Genomic DNA, 17,781 nt, shown 5'->3' with positions numbered 1-17,781 from the left:
CACTTGCTCTAAGGCCATAGCCAACCCCCCAAGCCCTTCTCCCATAGGAACACCTGACCTATTATTGGTCCTTCCTCTAAAAGAAGTTTCTGGGGTAGATGGTCTTGTCAGAGTATGAGTTCCTTTCTCACTGAATGAACTTTCTCATATAGAAAGGAGACTGGGTTCCTATACCTCTAACTCCTCCACCTTTATTAAATAGTTTCAATATATTACTAAGTTTTACAGTTTGATTTTCCATGATGTACATATGATACTTTCTAATAAATTACTTTCTGAGGAACACAGGCAAGTATGGGAGCAAGTGAGAACGCATGAAGACGAAATTCATCAAACAGATAGAGCATATCCAATCAGTGCCTGACCAGGATCCTTAATGGGATAATTCCGCAGGTGGTATTTTAGCCAGAGATGGGTTTATTACATTCCTTTTGGTGGGCCTAAGAAAGCCAGTAAATTTTGAAAAACTCCAACAGGTTTTCCAGGATAAGCTGGAAAACCCATCTCAATTTTTAGAACGCCTCACAAAGGCTTGAGTACAGTATACCAATCTGGACCCTGAAAACCCAGAAGGTAAGCAACTTCTGATGATCTACTTCTTTTCTCAGAGATACCCTGACAAAAAAGCTAAACTTAAAGAGCTAATGAGGGGACCTCTAACTCTACAGGCAGAAATCTTAGAGCCTGCCTTCAAAGTGTATCATGGGAGAGATGAGAAAGTCTGCAAACAAATATAACATATGCTGACGAAGGCCCAGCCCCAGCCACTGCCTTGGAATCATGGTCTTCTAAGACTCAGAGACCACCAGGTACCTGCTACAATTATGGTCAATAAGGTCACTGGGCAAAAGCCTTCCCTAACTTCTGCAAGCCAAGGGGACCATGCCCTCGGTGCCATCAAGGGGGGCATTGGACTGTCAATTGCCCTCATGTTACACAGACTGATATCAGACTGATATCACCCCAGATAACCATTCAACTGATCTCCTAGTCTTGACTATGGCCTACTGAGGAGATATGAGCTCCACTGACCCGACCACCGCCATCACTAGAAGGGAGCCCCAGGTAGATAATGTAGTATGTGTGCAACCCATCTCCTTCCTCTTGGACCCTGGAGCAACTTACTGGGTCCTGACGGAGTTTTGGGGACCCACTCTCATTCTCATTTTCCTATTGTAGGGGTAGGAGGACAGTCTTACTTCCCTCACCAGACCTCACCACTTAGTTGTATTTTTAGGGGTGTACCTTTCACCCATTCCTTTTTGGTAGTGCCAAAATATCCTGTTCCCTTATTGGAAAGTTATCTCCTAGCTAGTCTGGGAGCTTCTATTTCCTTTGCTCCTCCCCTGTGACTAAACCCAATCTTGCCAGCAGCTCCTCTGCTCTTTTTTCTATCCAGTCAACCTACTAACACTACCATGTTATTTCTTTTACCAGATTCTCAGGTAGATCTCTTAGTATGAGACATCAAGAACCCCTCTGTTGCTAAACACCATTCTCCTGTTGTCATCCAATTACTGGACTCTACCAGGTATGTAACCCAAGCTCAATATCCTCTCCCTCTCTGGAGCCTCAGGGGACTTAAGCCTATCATTTCTGACCTCTTGAGAAAAAAACTCCCTTGCCCCACCTCTTCCCCCTTTATCACCCCTATATTAGCAGTTAAGAAACATAATAGTACCTATTGCCTGGTTCAAGACCTCTGGCACATTAATTCTGAAATGGTCCCTCTCCATCCTGTTGTGGCTAACCCTTACACACTTCTTTCCACTATCCCCTCAGGGACTTCCCATTTCTCAGTCCTAGATCTCAAGGATGTGTTTTTCTCTATCCCTCCAGATGCCCAGTCACAGAACATATTTGCCTTTACCTGGACAGATCTTGATACCCAGTCTTCTACCCAACTTACCTGGACTGTTCTACCTCAGGGATTCTGGGAAAGCCCACACCTATGTGGTCCATTTGTGGAGAATTCAAAGTTGCAAGAGCTTGAGACAGGAATCACATCACATTCACAATCAAGAACACTTTTGCCTAGCTCACTTTCACATTTTCCCACAGTCTGGGACCCAAGAGCAGAATCTGGTACTACCCTCTATCAGGATGCTGGGTTTTTGCACCTCAATTAACCTAATCAACATAATCCCTTGAATGCATAGTCATGTTTAAGAGGCCAAACAACCCCTCACAGGCATTCCTGGAGGCTTGTTTCTTACTTGATTCCAGATCCTGTCAAGTTGACAGTTAACACTATCACAGAGTTTTAAATTCTCAAACTTGTCTGTTCTGAGACTTCATCAATTTATCAATTGTATTTTAGTCGCGGTTCTATTTGCTTCATTGACTCTCTAAATCTGCTTGTTTCTCTCTAAATTTTGAAGAAACAATTTGTTCTAGGACCTTATTTCTCTCATTGACCTCTGAATAATTATTTTAGTCTGTGTTTTTCTTTCTTTGTCTTGTAGATGGAAAAGATTTCATAACAGTTTTGTGCCTGTTGCATAAAATCCTGGATGTTCAGAGTACCATTTACTCAGACTACAGCACCATTAATGTCTAAGTCATGTGACAGTAAAACGTCCTCATTCTTTCCAACTATCTTTCCAAATTCCAAACTGTTGCATTTTTTTTCATGTTTCACATTATTACCTGAAACAGGGATGTGCTGACACAGAGAAATCAATTTGAGACTCTTATTGGACTACATTTTCTGTTATTTCTTGTTCTTAATAATTAAAAAAAAAATCAGTGTAGCTGTTGTTCCATGTTCTTTTGTAACATTAGAGTAAACATAAATTTTATAACAAAAAAATCCATTTTTAATTAGTAATAATCACATTTCAAAAACACTGTAGGAAATTGGCTCTTGTCTTTGTTTTAAAGTACATTATGAATATTCTCTATTTGCATGAAAATACCACCTTCTCTACATAAATACATACATTTTAAAAAATGAAAAGGTCTTTATGGATATTTTATTGAATTGCTGACTTTTTTTGAATTAATAATGCCCTGGGTTTTCACTAATTCCTTCACTTTTACTGCAATTTAGATACTACATATGAAGTAACAGCATATTATGCTCTTGAAATGAAACTGAATAACAGAGACTTCTAAGGGTGAGAGAGGCAAAAATAATCTTGTAATGAACTCACTCTGCATTCATACTACTTAACACTAAGATTAGACAAATTCAGTCATTCCAAATTATAAACACCTTCCCATATGTTCTAGTCTCTTTGGCTTGAGAAGGTACTCAAGAGAAACCTGGGCACCAATGCAGACACAAAACTTTTGACCTACAATCTGTCCTGCCACCAAGATATCCTGGGGACAATGGAAGAGGACTTGTAGGATCAGTCAATGAATGCCTGATTTAACTCAGGCCCACTCCAGGACAGGGAGCCCAAGCCTGACACTGCCTGAGATAGCCAGAAACTAGAGACTGCGTAGCCCAGAGACAGAGAGTGGGGCCAAAACCACTGGTCTTTAAAAATGAAATAATTCCTAATGATATCCAACTATGTGCTATACTCATACATTGGTGCACTGTCTAGATGTCATCAGAGAAGTACTGGCAGTAGACAGTAACAGAAGCAGACACCCACAGCTAGATATTAGCAGGTAGAAAGTCTAAATTGGGGATCTCCATCAGCTTTCTTCCTTCAGAACTCAGAGAACTCCCCAAGGGGGGAAGATTGTAGGAGTCAGATGGTATGGAGGACACTAAAAGAACATTGGTCAACAAATATACTAATCAGGGCTCACATGGGCTCACAGAAACTGAAGCAGAAAGCAAGGCACCTGCAGGGGACTGCAGCAGGTCCTCCTCATATATGTTATGGTTGTTAGATTAGTGGTTTAGCCAGACTCCGAACAGTGAGAGTGGGTGTTTCTTTTACTCTTTTGCCTGCTTTGGGGACTCTTTCCATCTTATTGATTTGACTTGTCCAGTCCTGTCTTATTGTGTCTTGTTTGTACTTTTTGGTTGCTGTCTCTTGGAGGTCTGCTCTATTCTGAAAAGGAAATGGAGGGGATGGATCTGGATAAAAGGGAAGATGAGGATTAGCAAGAAAAAGCAGAGGGAGGGGGAAATCTGTGGTTGGGATGTATTGTATGTAAGTTGAATCATTTTTCAACAAAAGAAATAGAAAAAAAGACCTAACCCTCAAGAGATTGGAGGCCCCAGAGAGTTTATAGGTCTGGTTGGGTGGAGTGTGAGGGGTGGGAATCATCCTCATGGATGATAGGGACTTGGGGGTTAGGTATGGGATGTTGAATAGTCTAAAGGTGGATGGGGGTGAGAATAAAATATGGAGTGTAAAAAATGAAAAAAAAAATTAAAAAAAAATAAAAGGAATTAAGCTTTCTTTTTAAAAAAAAAAATGCAGTTGAAATGAAGGTAAACAAACTAAATGAAAGAAACAGCTACCAACAATAAGCAAGTCTATGCCAATTGAAGAAAATATGCACAGATAAAGCCATGAAAAAGATGGTATTCTTTATTATTATTATGATGTATTTATTTCATTTACATTTCCAATGCTATCCCAAAAGTCCCCCCCACCCTCTCACACCAATTCCCCCCACCCACTCACTCCCACATCTTTGCCCTGTTGTTCCCCTGTACTGAGGCATATAAGGTCTGCACGAACAATGGGCCTCTCTTTCCACTGATGGCCAACCAGGTCATCTTCTGATACATATGCAGCTAGAGACATGAGCTCTGTGGGAGGGGAGGGGTACTGGTTAGTTCATATTGTTGTTCCACATATAGGGTTGCAGATCCCCCTAGCTCCCTGGGTCCTTCCTCCAGCTCTTCCATTGGGGGCCCTGTGATCCATCCAATAGCTGACTGTGAGCATCCACTTCTGTGTTTGCTAGACCCCGGCATAGTCTCACAAGAGACAGCTATATCAGGGTCCTTTCAGCAAAATCTTGCTAGTGTATGCAATGGTGTCAGCGTTTGGAGGCTGATTATGGGATGGATCCCCGGATATGGCAGTCTCTAGATGGTCCATCCTTTCGTCTCAGCTCCAAACTCTTTCTCTGTAGCTCCTTCCATGTGTGACTTGCTCCCAATTCCAAGAAGGGGCACCTTGGTCTTCATTCTTACTGAGCTTCATGTGTTTCATAAATTGTATCTTATATCTTGGGTATTCTAATTTTCTGGGCTAATATCCACTTATCAGTGTGTACATATCATGTGAGTTCTTTTGTGATTGGGTTACCTCACTCAGGATGATGCCCTCCAGGTCCATCCATTTGCCTAGGAATTTCATAAATTCATTCTTTTTAATAGCTGAGTAGTACTCCATTGTGTAAATGTACCACATTTTCTGTATCCATTCCTCTGTTGAGGGGCATCTGGGTTCTTTCCAGCTTCTGGCTATTATAAATAAGGCTGCTATGAACATAGTGGAGCATGAGTCCTTCTTACTGGTTGGAACAAAAGATGGTATTCTTACTCTTTTGGTTTCCTGCAATGTTATTATTTAAGTCTTTAGCAATAACAAATGAAGCAGCTTCTTCTTTCGTTGTCTTAAAACAAACTAAACCAATAAGCCCAAGAGAAAGAAACACTGCTATTTATTATCTAAATATCTCATAACAAATATATGAGATATATAATTATAAATAAGATATACTTTCTTTTAAATTAAACAACTGTGTTTAGTTTTAATTGTAGTAACTTCTAAAACTTTTATTTTGATAACAAGATGGAGTCTATCATTTACCAAGATGACACTTCTGATTATAGAATATCTGACCACAATATCTCATTAGTTTCTTCTTTCCAGAGAAACATAAAATTTCTAAGCCTATTTAAACAACTGGAAGGATTTGTCCTCATCTGAAATGGCAAACTTGCATGAAGAATAGGTCATAGAGGTCAATAGTACCATAAGTGTTTATTTTTATTATGTTAAATTTGATATGTTTACTGGGCAGATAATTGAAGATGATAATCCATTAACTATGAGACTGAGTTAAAAGAAGAATGAATGCCCTAGTAAATGAAGGACAGTAAATAGCTAGGTCCACTTAAAGGTAGCAATCAAGAATTTAAAGTAGGGCCAATTGTAGGTTTACTCCGATTGTTTTCAGTTGCATGAGTGTTACCACTGAATAGGTGGAAATTGAAATTATTCCTCTCTGTGCTATTCTAAATAGTATAATAAAATGGAAAGTAGAAAGAACTGAGAGTTATTTTAAAAATGCAATTATAACAGGTCATGAAATTGAAACTTGATAAAATAAAAGCAAATTTCTGAAAAATTAACGAATATTGAAGGTATGAGTTTTATGTGGACTCTAAACCAGGAACCTTCAACAAAGATTTAAAGAAAAAAATTGAAAACAGAGATGAAAGAAGAGATTGCCTGTATTTGAGACTATGGAGAAGAAACACTGATGAAGAGTAAGATGCAGCCATTAAAATAAATGACTAAATTAGGGTCTGCTACCACTACATTGAAGAATAACTTAGTTGCATGTTGGAAGTCATTGGCAGAGTTATAGGAATCTTTTAAAAATGTTTTAGCAAATACTAAACCACATTTAAAAAACCACTCATGACAGTTTAAAAATTGGCTCCATTGGAAAAATACTTGGTATGTAATCATGAGAACCTGAGTTCATGTGTGCAGCACTGAAGTTAGAGCTTGGCTTGACAATACATGACTTTGAGTGACGTAGAGGTGTGTGGATCCTGGAAACTTGATTGCATCACTGTCTTGCAAAACAAAGATTTCTAAGTTCAATGAAAGACACTGTATCAATCAATACATAAAAAGCTGGATATCAATAGTAGCACATTCTTAAAGGTGACGTTCGGGTTCTACATAAGTGAGTTACCCTATGCACACACATTCATAATTTACACACACACACACACCACATAATACACAATATAGTAGATAATTCATGATAGTTCAGAAGGGAGAATAATTTAGTCATCTATAGTTCACAACATGAAATATATAAGTGGAAATTTTCAGAGAAGATGAAGGTAGATTATAGTCTGGAAATAATAACAAAGGCTATCAACTGACTCATCCTGTGGATCCAACTTCAATAATGATTTTAAGGAAGAGACTCATCTTATGTCTGTAAGGCAAATTGTATTCTTGGAGGGAAATTATAATGAAATCAGTGCAAAAGAATAATTGAAGACCCAGGCTTCTAAATCTGAACACTAGCAACATGTTTCTGGTAGTTAATTTTTTCTTGAAGAGAGAAATACCATTTCTACTACATAATGATGACAACATCCTGCCTCTGTCAAGTACCCATATCCCCTCCCCATCTTAGCATTCCAAAGTATCTTTTACACATTGGCAAATATTCCTGTCCAGCTGTGAATGCCTAGATGACAACAATTGTAATAGATCATCCAAAAGATATAGAAGATCCTTTTTTTTTCTGCTTGATTGGTTCAAATTTCCTGAGAAATAATGTACAGTAGTTTCATTACTGTATTATTTCTCTTACTGAACATTATTAATAAACACAAAGTAAACATAATTCCACACATATATGACAATATTATTTATAATTAGAAATTATAGATTTTCCTTGTGGATCTAAACAAAACCATGAAAAGAGAACAAGACACTTCAATAGACATGTTATATAACATACAGACCCTAGATTAGTTCCTTCCACTTAAGATATTCTAGTGATATTCCTATTATCTATGTCTATATAAATAATTATACAAATGAATACATTTAAATTTATTTCTAGTGTTGAGGATGAATCCCAAAGCTAGGAACATGGTATTCAAGTACTTGATCATGAAAGTGCATTCACAGCTTCCAGGCCTAATCATTTTTTAACTAGGGTTTATGTTTCTGGAAATGTAGTATCTCGAACTTGTTTAGGCTTTCCCCTCATTCATTTTATCCATAATCTATGTAAAATAAGTAGGGTCAGACCATTTGCATCTAAATTATTTCTAAACCACAACAGCTTGGCGTTGTACAATGAATGAAATAATGAAATAAAATCTCTCAAAATAATCTTCAGACACATCACAACTGTTTGGAGGCATCATATAGTATAGATTTCTACATCCATCTGAAACTACTATCATCTGTGAAACAAAATACAACCACATTCTTTGTTTTGTTTAAACGCATAAATGGATAATCACATCCAATTGCGTGTGAATACATAATTTGTTTTCTTTGTTATACATTTTTTTCACACATATTCTATTATTAATAACACTCTGAGTCATTCTACAAATACACAACATATATTGGACACCCAATAGTTTGATAATATGAAGCTGTTTTAGTTTAGTTACTTCTGTTTGTTACTGTTTTAAGTTAATGCATACACACACACACACACACACAAATATATATATATATATATATATATATATTTAGATGTAAGAATTATGTAGCTTTATGAAGGAAAGAATAAAGAAGTTACCAAAATAAAGCTTGTAATATTTACCTTCTTTCTTTTCCCTTCATTTCACTATGACTTAAAATTTATTGATATTTTCTGTTTTATTACTGCAATTAATTTACACTCAGAGTCGTGTCTTTGGGGGAAATTCTAGATATATTTTTGTAAAACATTTTAAGTCAGCAGAGAAATAGGACTCAAAAATCTAATCTACTTTGAAATCAGTCTGTTTACCTGTTGTCTAAGGAGGATCAAGGAGATTAAATTGCCTCTCAACAGCCACAAAACTAATTAAAGGTGATAGGAAAATGTAATCTATCCTTTTATGATGACACTTTTAAGATCACTTCTATTATTATCAAATTTGGCTAACATGGCCATGCCTGGTTTGGCACTATGTAGATAACATGGAATTTAGGCATTATTTCTTAAGTACCTTTTAATTTATTACTTAATCTAAAGATATTGGAGTGGCTTTTATACAATGCTGATTTTTATTTCCTTATTTATACCGAATAGTTGTAGCATGCACAGCAATTAAATTTAATCTATTCACTGCTCTCATCTCATTAAGTGAGATCTCCAGCCCCAAATCAAATAAATTATTGTTGCAATAGATCGGGCTGGTTCAGCTTCAGTAAGAGCAGGTTAGGCACATATTCCCTCTCCATCCTTAATTCCCTCTATTCTAGAAACACAGGTAACAAATTTTCTTGATTTCAGAATTTGTTTCCAGAGGTAGTCACTGTCCCTTGCTCTTCTGTGTGTAAATATGATGCCTTTGAGTGTAAATATTATACTAATATGCATTACTACAAAAGTTTATGATTATTAAGTTTATAGTCTACAATTTAACAGAAAACATAAGCTATTTCATAACATTCTTCTACCATATGTTCAAATATTAAAATAATTATGTATATTGAACTGTGTTTTTCACCCATGCTTGTAATATTTATACTCACGCTGCTTGCTTCATTTTGAATTATTTCCTTGATTATTTTATATAGTTATATGGAACAGTGGCATAATGAAGACTCATATCTGAAAAATAAACTAAATTTTACAAATTGCAATCAGTAGTTAATTATTAATAAATTTCAATCTAAGCAATTTAAAAATTAAATAATTTTACATGATAAATACAATTTTATTTACATGTATATTTTGTGATTTTCTGTGAGAATGAATTAATAAGCAACGCTAGACCCTTTCAAGAACTTTATCATAAGCAGTATTTTTTCAAGTACTTTTCTTTCTATACAAAAAATCCCTAGGGTTTAGAGAGATGACTCAGGTTGAAACATTTGTTGTTCTTACGTACGACCCATGTTCATTTCACTATACTCACATGATGGTTCACAACCATCCATAACTCCAGTTCTAGGGAGTTAGAATCCATATTTTGAACTCTGTGACAAGAAAATTGAAAGGTTATGCACAAAGATATATATTTTCATTGAAAATAAAAACAGATTATATTGAATTACAACAAAAATATATAACCAGAGAAACAGCATGGTATCAGTAAGGATTCATCCAAATTTTAAAAGATGTATTATTTTATATGAAAGAATATTTCTCTCTCTCTCTCTCTCTCTATATATATATATATGTGTGTGTGTGTGTGTGTGTGTGTGTGTGTATCACATACACACCAATCTATAGCTCCAGTTCCCAAAGATTTGACTCTCTTTTTGGACATCATCACGGGTATATATATATATAAACTTAATTATTTTTGCATCATCTTCTATAGCATCAGCAATGGCTTTATGTAAGGGACATTAAATACAGACTAGCAACCCAATAATGTTCAATTAGGGCATAGAATTTTTTCTCCTTGGCAAATCTATTTGAATAATATTTGAGGGCTAGTTTTATATGGAGCTAAATTTCATAAATCATGCAATTTATCACGTGTACCAGTTAGATTACTATTTACTTATCAATCGTAATTGTCCATTTTAATGCCATGCAAACTTAAAATAAATTTAATAATTTTAGCTCTTTAAGTGAATTAATGTTATGGTAGTTGCCACCAAACCTGAGAATATGAGTCCAAGAATTGAAAAACCTCAAATTAATCTCTGGCTTCCACAGACATGCCTTTGTCCAACAAAATAAATAAAAGTAATTTAGATTTTTTTTAAAAAAGTAGAGTTTAAATGATGGCAGATTCCAATATAAACAACATATTCCTTACTGTAAATATGTTTTATCACTCAAATTTTAGTATCTGTACTAACAAAAAGTTTGAAATTGGTAACATTTTTTGAGAAATTTGTTATTATTATTATTATTTTATTACATATTTTTCTCAATTACATTTTCAATGCTATCCCAAAAGTCCCCCATACCCTCCTCCGTAACTTCCATACCCACCCATTCCCATTTTTTTTGGCCCTGGCGTTCCCCTGTACTGGGGCATATAAAGTTTATGTGTCCAATGGGCCTCTCTTTCCAGTGATGGGCAACTAGGCCATCTTTTGATACATATGCAGCTAGAGTCAAGAGCTCCAGGGTACTGGTTAGTTCATAATGTTGTTCCACCTATAGGGTTACAGATCCCTTTTGCTCCTTGGGTACTTTCTCTAGCTCCTCCATTGGGAGCCCTGTGATCCATCCAATAGCTGACTGTGAGCATCCACTTCTGTGTTTGATAGGCCCCGGCCTAGTCTCACAAGAGACAGCTCTATCTGGGTCCTTTCAGCAAAACCTTGCTAGTGTATGCAATGGTGTCAGCGTTTGGATGCTGATTATGGGGTGGATCCCTGGATATGGCAGTCTCTAGATGGTCCATTCTTTTGTGTCAGCTCCAAACTTTGTAACTCCTTCCATGGGTGATTGTTTCCAATTCTAAGAAGGGGCAAAGTGTCCACACTTTGGTCTTCGTTCTTCTTCAGTTTCATGTGTTTTGCAAATTGTATCTTCTATCTCAGGTATACTAAGTTTCTGGGCTAATATCCACTTATCAGTGAGTACATATCATTTGAGTTCCTTTGTGATTGTGTTACCTCACTCAGGATGATGCCCTCCAGGTCCAACCATTTGCCTAGGAATTTCATAAATTCATTCCTTTTAATAGCTGAGTAGTACTCCATTGTGTAAATGTACCACATTTTTTGTATCCATTCCTATGTTGAGGGGCATCTGGGTTCTTTCTAGCTTCTGGCTATTATAAAGAAGGCTGCTGTGAACATAGTGGAGCATGTGTCCTTCTTTCCGGTGTGGACATCTTCTAGCTATATGCCCAGGAGAGGTATTGCTGGATCCTCTGGTAGTACTATGTCCAATTTTCTAAGGAACTTCCAGACTGATTGTCATTCCATATATTTAAGCAATACAAAGTCATGTAAAATACCTAATAATGCATTTTTGTGGTTGTGGCAATAAACGAAGGGCCTTGTACATGGTGAGCAATCATAAAATTACTAATATATATTCCAAGCTTATTAGTTCCTTTATCTGATCTTACGAACTCTGAGTTTTATATCACTTCATCATTCACATATCATAGCCTTCACTACATTATTCTTTAGAAAATGTTGTTGTAGTTCACACACACATGACAACACATATTTGGCTTTGTGTGCTTGCTATATTTTAATCAGAATATTACTAATAAATGCTCATGTTATTTCTAGTGACAGGATTCCCATTACTTACTATGGTTACTAGTTTTTATATCAACTTGATGCAAACTAAGGTCTTCTGGAAAGAAGGAATATTATATGAGACAATGCATCCAAAAGATTGGCCTGTAAGCAAGTATAGAGAGAATTTCTTGAATGATGAGTGATATCAGACAGCCCAATTCACCTTGGTAGTGGTACCCCAGTTCTGGCTGTCCTGGGTGCTATAAGAAAGGCAGATGGGCAAGGCAAGAGTATCAGTTAGTAAGCAGCACTGTTTCATGGACTCTGCATGGATTTCTTCTTCCACTTTACTAACTTGAGTTCCTGCCCTGATATCACCTGGGTGATGGCCTACAAGCCATAAGATGAAATAAACTCATTCATCCCTAAATTTATATTGATCGATTTATTTTTACATCAATAGAAACCCGAGTAAGACATTTATACTGGAATAGTTTATGTATAATAAATTACATAAGCTTATATTTTGAACATCTTTTGTCAGATACTTCGACTGTTTTTACTACTTGGTCATTAGTAATACTATACATTGTGGTTTTAATTTGCATTTTCTTAACCTTTTGATTATTTGACTACATTCTCTATGAAAAAAAATCTTATGACCGAGATTAAAATTTATGTAAGTTGATTAATTGAAAGTTAGAGAAAAGCAATTTATAATTATGAAATTTGAAGAATAATATTTTTTAAAACACTGGCTTGAAATTGAGATTTATATTTCAGTTGATATACCATTATTTAATATAGAATACAATAAAAAGTCAGTAGTGCATATGCAAGATTAATGTCACTAAAATTTCTTATTTTATAAATACCATTGACTAAGATTTTTCTAGATTTGTTTTTAAATTGTGACTTTTGTAATAAAAGAAATACCTACCAAATATTACAATATTTTAAAAAGAGAAAGCATAAAGTATCCACCTAAATTCATCAGCTAAATGAAATTAGAGCTATGCTTTTTTTGTTATTTCCTTTCATGATTTCATCAATAATCTATAGGTGTTTCTAATTATTCTTCAAATATATGTACTTTTCACAATTTGCTTACCATATCCAGGATTAGATAGAATTCACATGTTGAGAGACAATAAAAGCTCAGATCATAAGCAGGAATCAATCTTCACATTCAATAGTAGCCTATATAAATTTAATCAAACTTTCACATAGGATGAATTACATACACTTCTTTAAAACATCCTTAGGCATAGGGAATAAATTACTGGGTTAAGGACTTTCTACACAATCATTTGAACCTGATTTTGTTCCTTAGCAGACATATAAGAAATAAGCATGAGACAGCTATATCAGGGTCCTTTCAGCCAAATCTTGCTTGTGTACGCAATGGTGTCAGCATTTGGAGGCTGATTATGGGATGGATCGCCGGGTATGGCAGCCTCTAGATAGTCCATCCTTTTGTCTCAGCTCAAAACTTTGTCTCTGTAACTCCTTCCATGGGTGTTTTGTTCCCAATTCGAAGAAGGGGCAAAGTGTGCACATTTTAGTATTCGTTCTTCTTGAGTTTCATATGCTTTGCTATTTGTATCTTGGGTATTCTAAGTCTCTGGGCTAATATCCACTTATCAGTGAGTGCATATCATATGAGTTCTTTTGTGATTGTGTTGCCTCACTCAGGATGATACCCTCCAGATCCATCCATTTGCCTAGGAATTTCATAAATTCATTGCTTTTAATAGCTGAGTAGTACTCCATTGTGTAAATGTACCACATTTTCTGTATCCATTCCTCAGTTGAGGGACATCTGGGTTCTTTCCAGCTCTGGCTATTATAAATAAGGCTGCTATGAACATAGTGGAGTATGTGTCCTTATTAGCAGTTGGAACATCTTCTGGTTATATGCCGAGGAGAGGTATTGTGGGATCCTCCAGTAGTACTATGGATATAGCTGTCTCTTGTGAGGCTATGCCAGGGCCTGGCAAACACAGAAGTGGATGCTCACAGTCAGTTTTTGGATGGAACACAGGGCTCCCAATGGAGGAGCTAGAGAAAGTACCCAAGGAGCTAAAGGGATCTGCAACCCTATAGGTGGAACAACAGTATGAACTAACCAGTACCCTTGGTGCACGTGTCTCTAGCTGCATAGGTATCAGAACATGGCCTAGTCGGCCATCATTGGGAAGAGAGGCCCCTTGGTCTTGCAAACTTTATATGTCTCAGTATGGGGGAATGCCAGGGCCAAGAAGTTGGAGTGGGTGGTAGGGGAATTGTGGGGGGAGGGTCTGGGGGACTTTTGGGATAGCATTTGAAATGTAAATGAAGAAAATACCTAATTAAAAAATAAATTAAAAAAAAAGAAATATTCATGTCTGTTCCTCCTTGTAAATCAAGAAATGAGGACCAGGACAATCCTGGTAGGCCCTGTGCTGAGGGACAGAGACAGACCAAACTTGAGGAACTATGAGCAAGTCAGTCTAACCAAAGTAAAGGTAAAAAAGGCAAAATTTTTAATTAAAGTGAGAGATTGTCTTAAAAAATACAGTGAGGTAATTGAAACATGGAATTGTTATGGACTAGCAGATATATGTGCACACATACATAGAGAGAGTGGAGGGGAGGGGAAGGGAAGGGGAAGGGAAGGGGAGAGAGAGAGGGAGAGAAAGAGAGAGAGAGAGAGAGAGAGAGTGCTAAGTGTAGATTGGGGATTTATGGTTAAAAATCCAAGTAAATGTATGACTCCAGGGAACTAGTGATAAGAAACCCAGATATATTTATTTTTCCTAAGAATATTTAGAGACATATCAAGAAATTGGGATGTTAAACTTCATTTTAGCTATTCTCAAAGGACATGAAATAAAAGTAAGACAATGAAAAGTCAAATCCAAAAGCATTAATTTTGCATGGCCATGTAAGGTGTTACCAGGCATAGAGTGTCTTGAAGCACCACGTGTTTATTATCACATAGTTTCTGAAAAGAAAAAGTAACTTCGAGATCTCTCAAAGTTGAAATCAGTGTTTTAACTAATCTGAATATTCACTTTGAAATTCAACTAGAGACAATCATATTTTCACATTCTCTTGAGTTACTGACAAAATTTGTTTCCTTTCATTTGTATTATATATGAATATTTGGCTTTGTTTACAGCTAGATGTGGAGAAAATCTGTCCTTCTTTACTCTCCATTTTTAAGGAACATTAATATTTATGTCTAACTTTTATAATTTTATTTTTTATGATTCATATTCCCCTTTGTCTTTTACTGAAACTCTTAAATTTCCAGTAATCATCTTACTACTTGCATGTCTTTTTCCCTTTTATATATATATATATATATATATATATATATATATATATATATATATATATATAAAGTTTTATTTGTTAATTCCATACATGAATATTATGAATTCTCATAACTCCCATTTCACACTATTTCTTATCTCTCTCCAAAGAACAAGAATATTCTTCCCCTCTGCAAATCCCTTTCCCACATTCACTCAGCATTTTTGTTGTGATGAAGGAGTTTAAGCAGTCATCACATATAAAACATTTTATCCTTCTTGGCCCATTGAATTTAATTTTGCTTTTTTACATAAGCATGATCACATTCTACTCCCTTGTCATCCCAGGTTTGTTCAAACAAAGGACTCTATGGGGGTTAAACCTGAACATAAAATAATTTAAAATACATTTATTGCAACTTTAAAAGTACCCATTGTTTATAGTGCTCTCAACAATGTTAAAAGTCCAAATTCTTTTCTGAGATTCATTCAAATCACTTAACTGTAGTTATCTATAAAGTGAAAATAAATAAACAGTCCAAAACATCATAGTGCGGAAGTACTGAACCAAACAAAGCCAAACACCATCTGGGCAAACACCAAACTATGTATCTTCATGCATGACATCAAAGTGCCTTTCAGATATCCACATTATTTCAAAGTTGTAAACTGCCACAAACTTCTCTCTCCTGGGCTGGCTCTACTCCCTGTTAGTAGCTTTCCTTGTCTGGTATCCCATTGCTCTGGCATTTCTAACATCTTTTTTTTTTCTCCCAGACAACTCTTATAAAGGACAATATTTAATTGAGACTAGCTTACATATTGAGAGGTTCAATCCATTATCATCAAGTCTGCCCCATCCAGACAGACATGGTGCTGGAAGAGATGTAAGTTCTATATATTGTTCTGAAGGCAAACAGGAGAAGACTGGCTCTCACATATCTAGGAGGAGGGTACCAAAGCCTACACCCACAGTAACATACTTCCTCCAACAAGGCTATACCTCACAACAGTGTGACTCCCTATGGGCGAAGTATATTCAAACCATCACACACAGATTCTCACATATACCAAATGATGCTATGTAAACTTTGCTCATCTTATTTGCTGACTGGTTAAATAAATGTAACTGACAGCCAATGATTGGGGAGAATAGATGTTCATGTAGGGTTTCATTTACTGGGCTAGGGGATGCACTTAAGGACTAAGAAGACAGAGAAGAGAAGGCAAAAAGAGATTAAGAGAGGAGGAAGCTTCCATGAGGCTGGATGGATCATAAGCACATGGAGAGAAGAAATGGATCCTGAAGACAGGCTGGTGGGGAAGAAATAATACATGCAAGACTGAAACAACTAACACCAGGTTTGTGGACTGGGCATGAGTTAGAATAGCTCATAATCTGGTCAATCTAGGCTTATAGCTTGTCAAATAAAATACCCGGGTTTTATTTCATTAATACAGGGTAGCTAGAATATAAAATAAATTTATAATTTTACCCAAACTCTGATTATTGAATTATTTTTACTCCATCTTCTGGAATAAGCATTGAGTCTTTCACTGACTGATAATAGGTATTTTGCTTAGGGATGAATATGGCACAGTTACTTATTCTCTCCATTTGACCAATTGACAGTCTTTACAATAATCACTGTCCACTGCAAATGGAGCATTTCTAATGAGAATAGTACTGATGAATGGGCATACACATAAGTATTAAGAAGGCAACTTGGGTCTGCATTTATTTAGCAAAGCAACACTAGCCAATTCTACACCAATGTTTAAGAATTCTCAAGCCATTAATTAATTTTGCTTCAACAAACTGCTTACAACTTTGGGTATTATGAAACTACCCAGCAGGGAATAAACTTCTAACTTAGCTCCAGCTTGATTTGTCAATGTCCTGTAACTGAAACTGTGTGGTGTCATCATCGACCAAGTCTTGTAAAGTATTTCTAAGGGTACACCTATTCTGGCCAACATTTCTCTGGATAAGCTCAAAGTCAACATGCTAATTATATCTGCATATTCTCTTACTTTGTCTATATTGTAGTTGTTATAACCATTCATAAATATGAGATTATAACTATCAGAAATCTCTATTATTATTTTAATACTTAAGAAACTTCAATATTGCAGAGATTTGATAGTAAAATCAGTATGTATAAACAGAGAAAATATGAATTAAGAAATAGCTAATAATAACGATACTAACTGAAACATTCACCAAAAAGATGGTGAATAGTGAACAGAAATTAGGAGAGATGGAAATCAGGTAAAAAAATTAGCATTTATGCTATATAGTTTCAATTCATTCTCTTTAAAGAGGAGACTGAATATCATAGAGAGATAAAACAGGATAGCAGGACAAGTCCCTTCCAGTCCACGCCAGCACCAGGGTTCCTTGCCCGCAGAGCCACCGGACACCCACAAGGACCCCCACAGGATCCCCCACGGAATGT

At 36.1% G+C, this 17,781-nt stretch overlaps 1 long non-coding RNA gene across 1 annotated transcript; it reads left to right on the top strand.

The window, feature by feature from the left end:
* The first annotated feature begins 667 nt into the window (after nucleotides 1-667).
* Gm39508 lies at nucleotides 668-2,753 on the top strand. Its single transcript, XR_882299.2, has 3 exons — nucleotides 668-809; nucleotides 1,438-1,531; nucleotides 2,466-2,753. It is a non-coding gene; the product is annotated as a predicted gene, 39508 (long non-coding RNA).
* Nucleotides 2,754-17,781: the final 15,028 nt, after the last annotated feature.

The sequence above is a fragment of the Mus musculus genome, chromosome X (assembly GCF_000001635.26).
Source record: "Mus musculus strain C57BL/6J chromosome X, GRCm38.p6 C57BL/6J".
NCBI lineage: Eukaryota > Metazoa > Chordata > Mammalia > Rodentia > Muridae > Mus > Mus musculus.
Note: the sequence above shows the minus strand (reverse complement) of the source record. Positions and strands in the feature narration are given on the sequence as shown.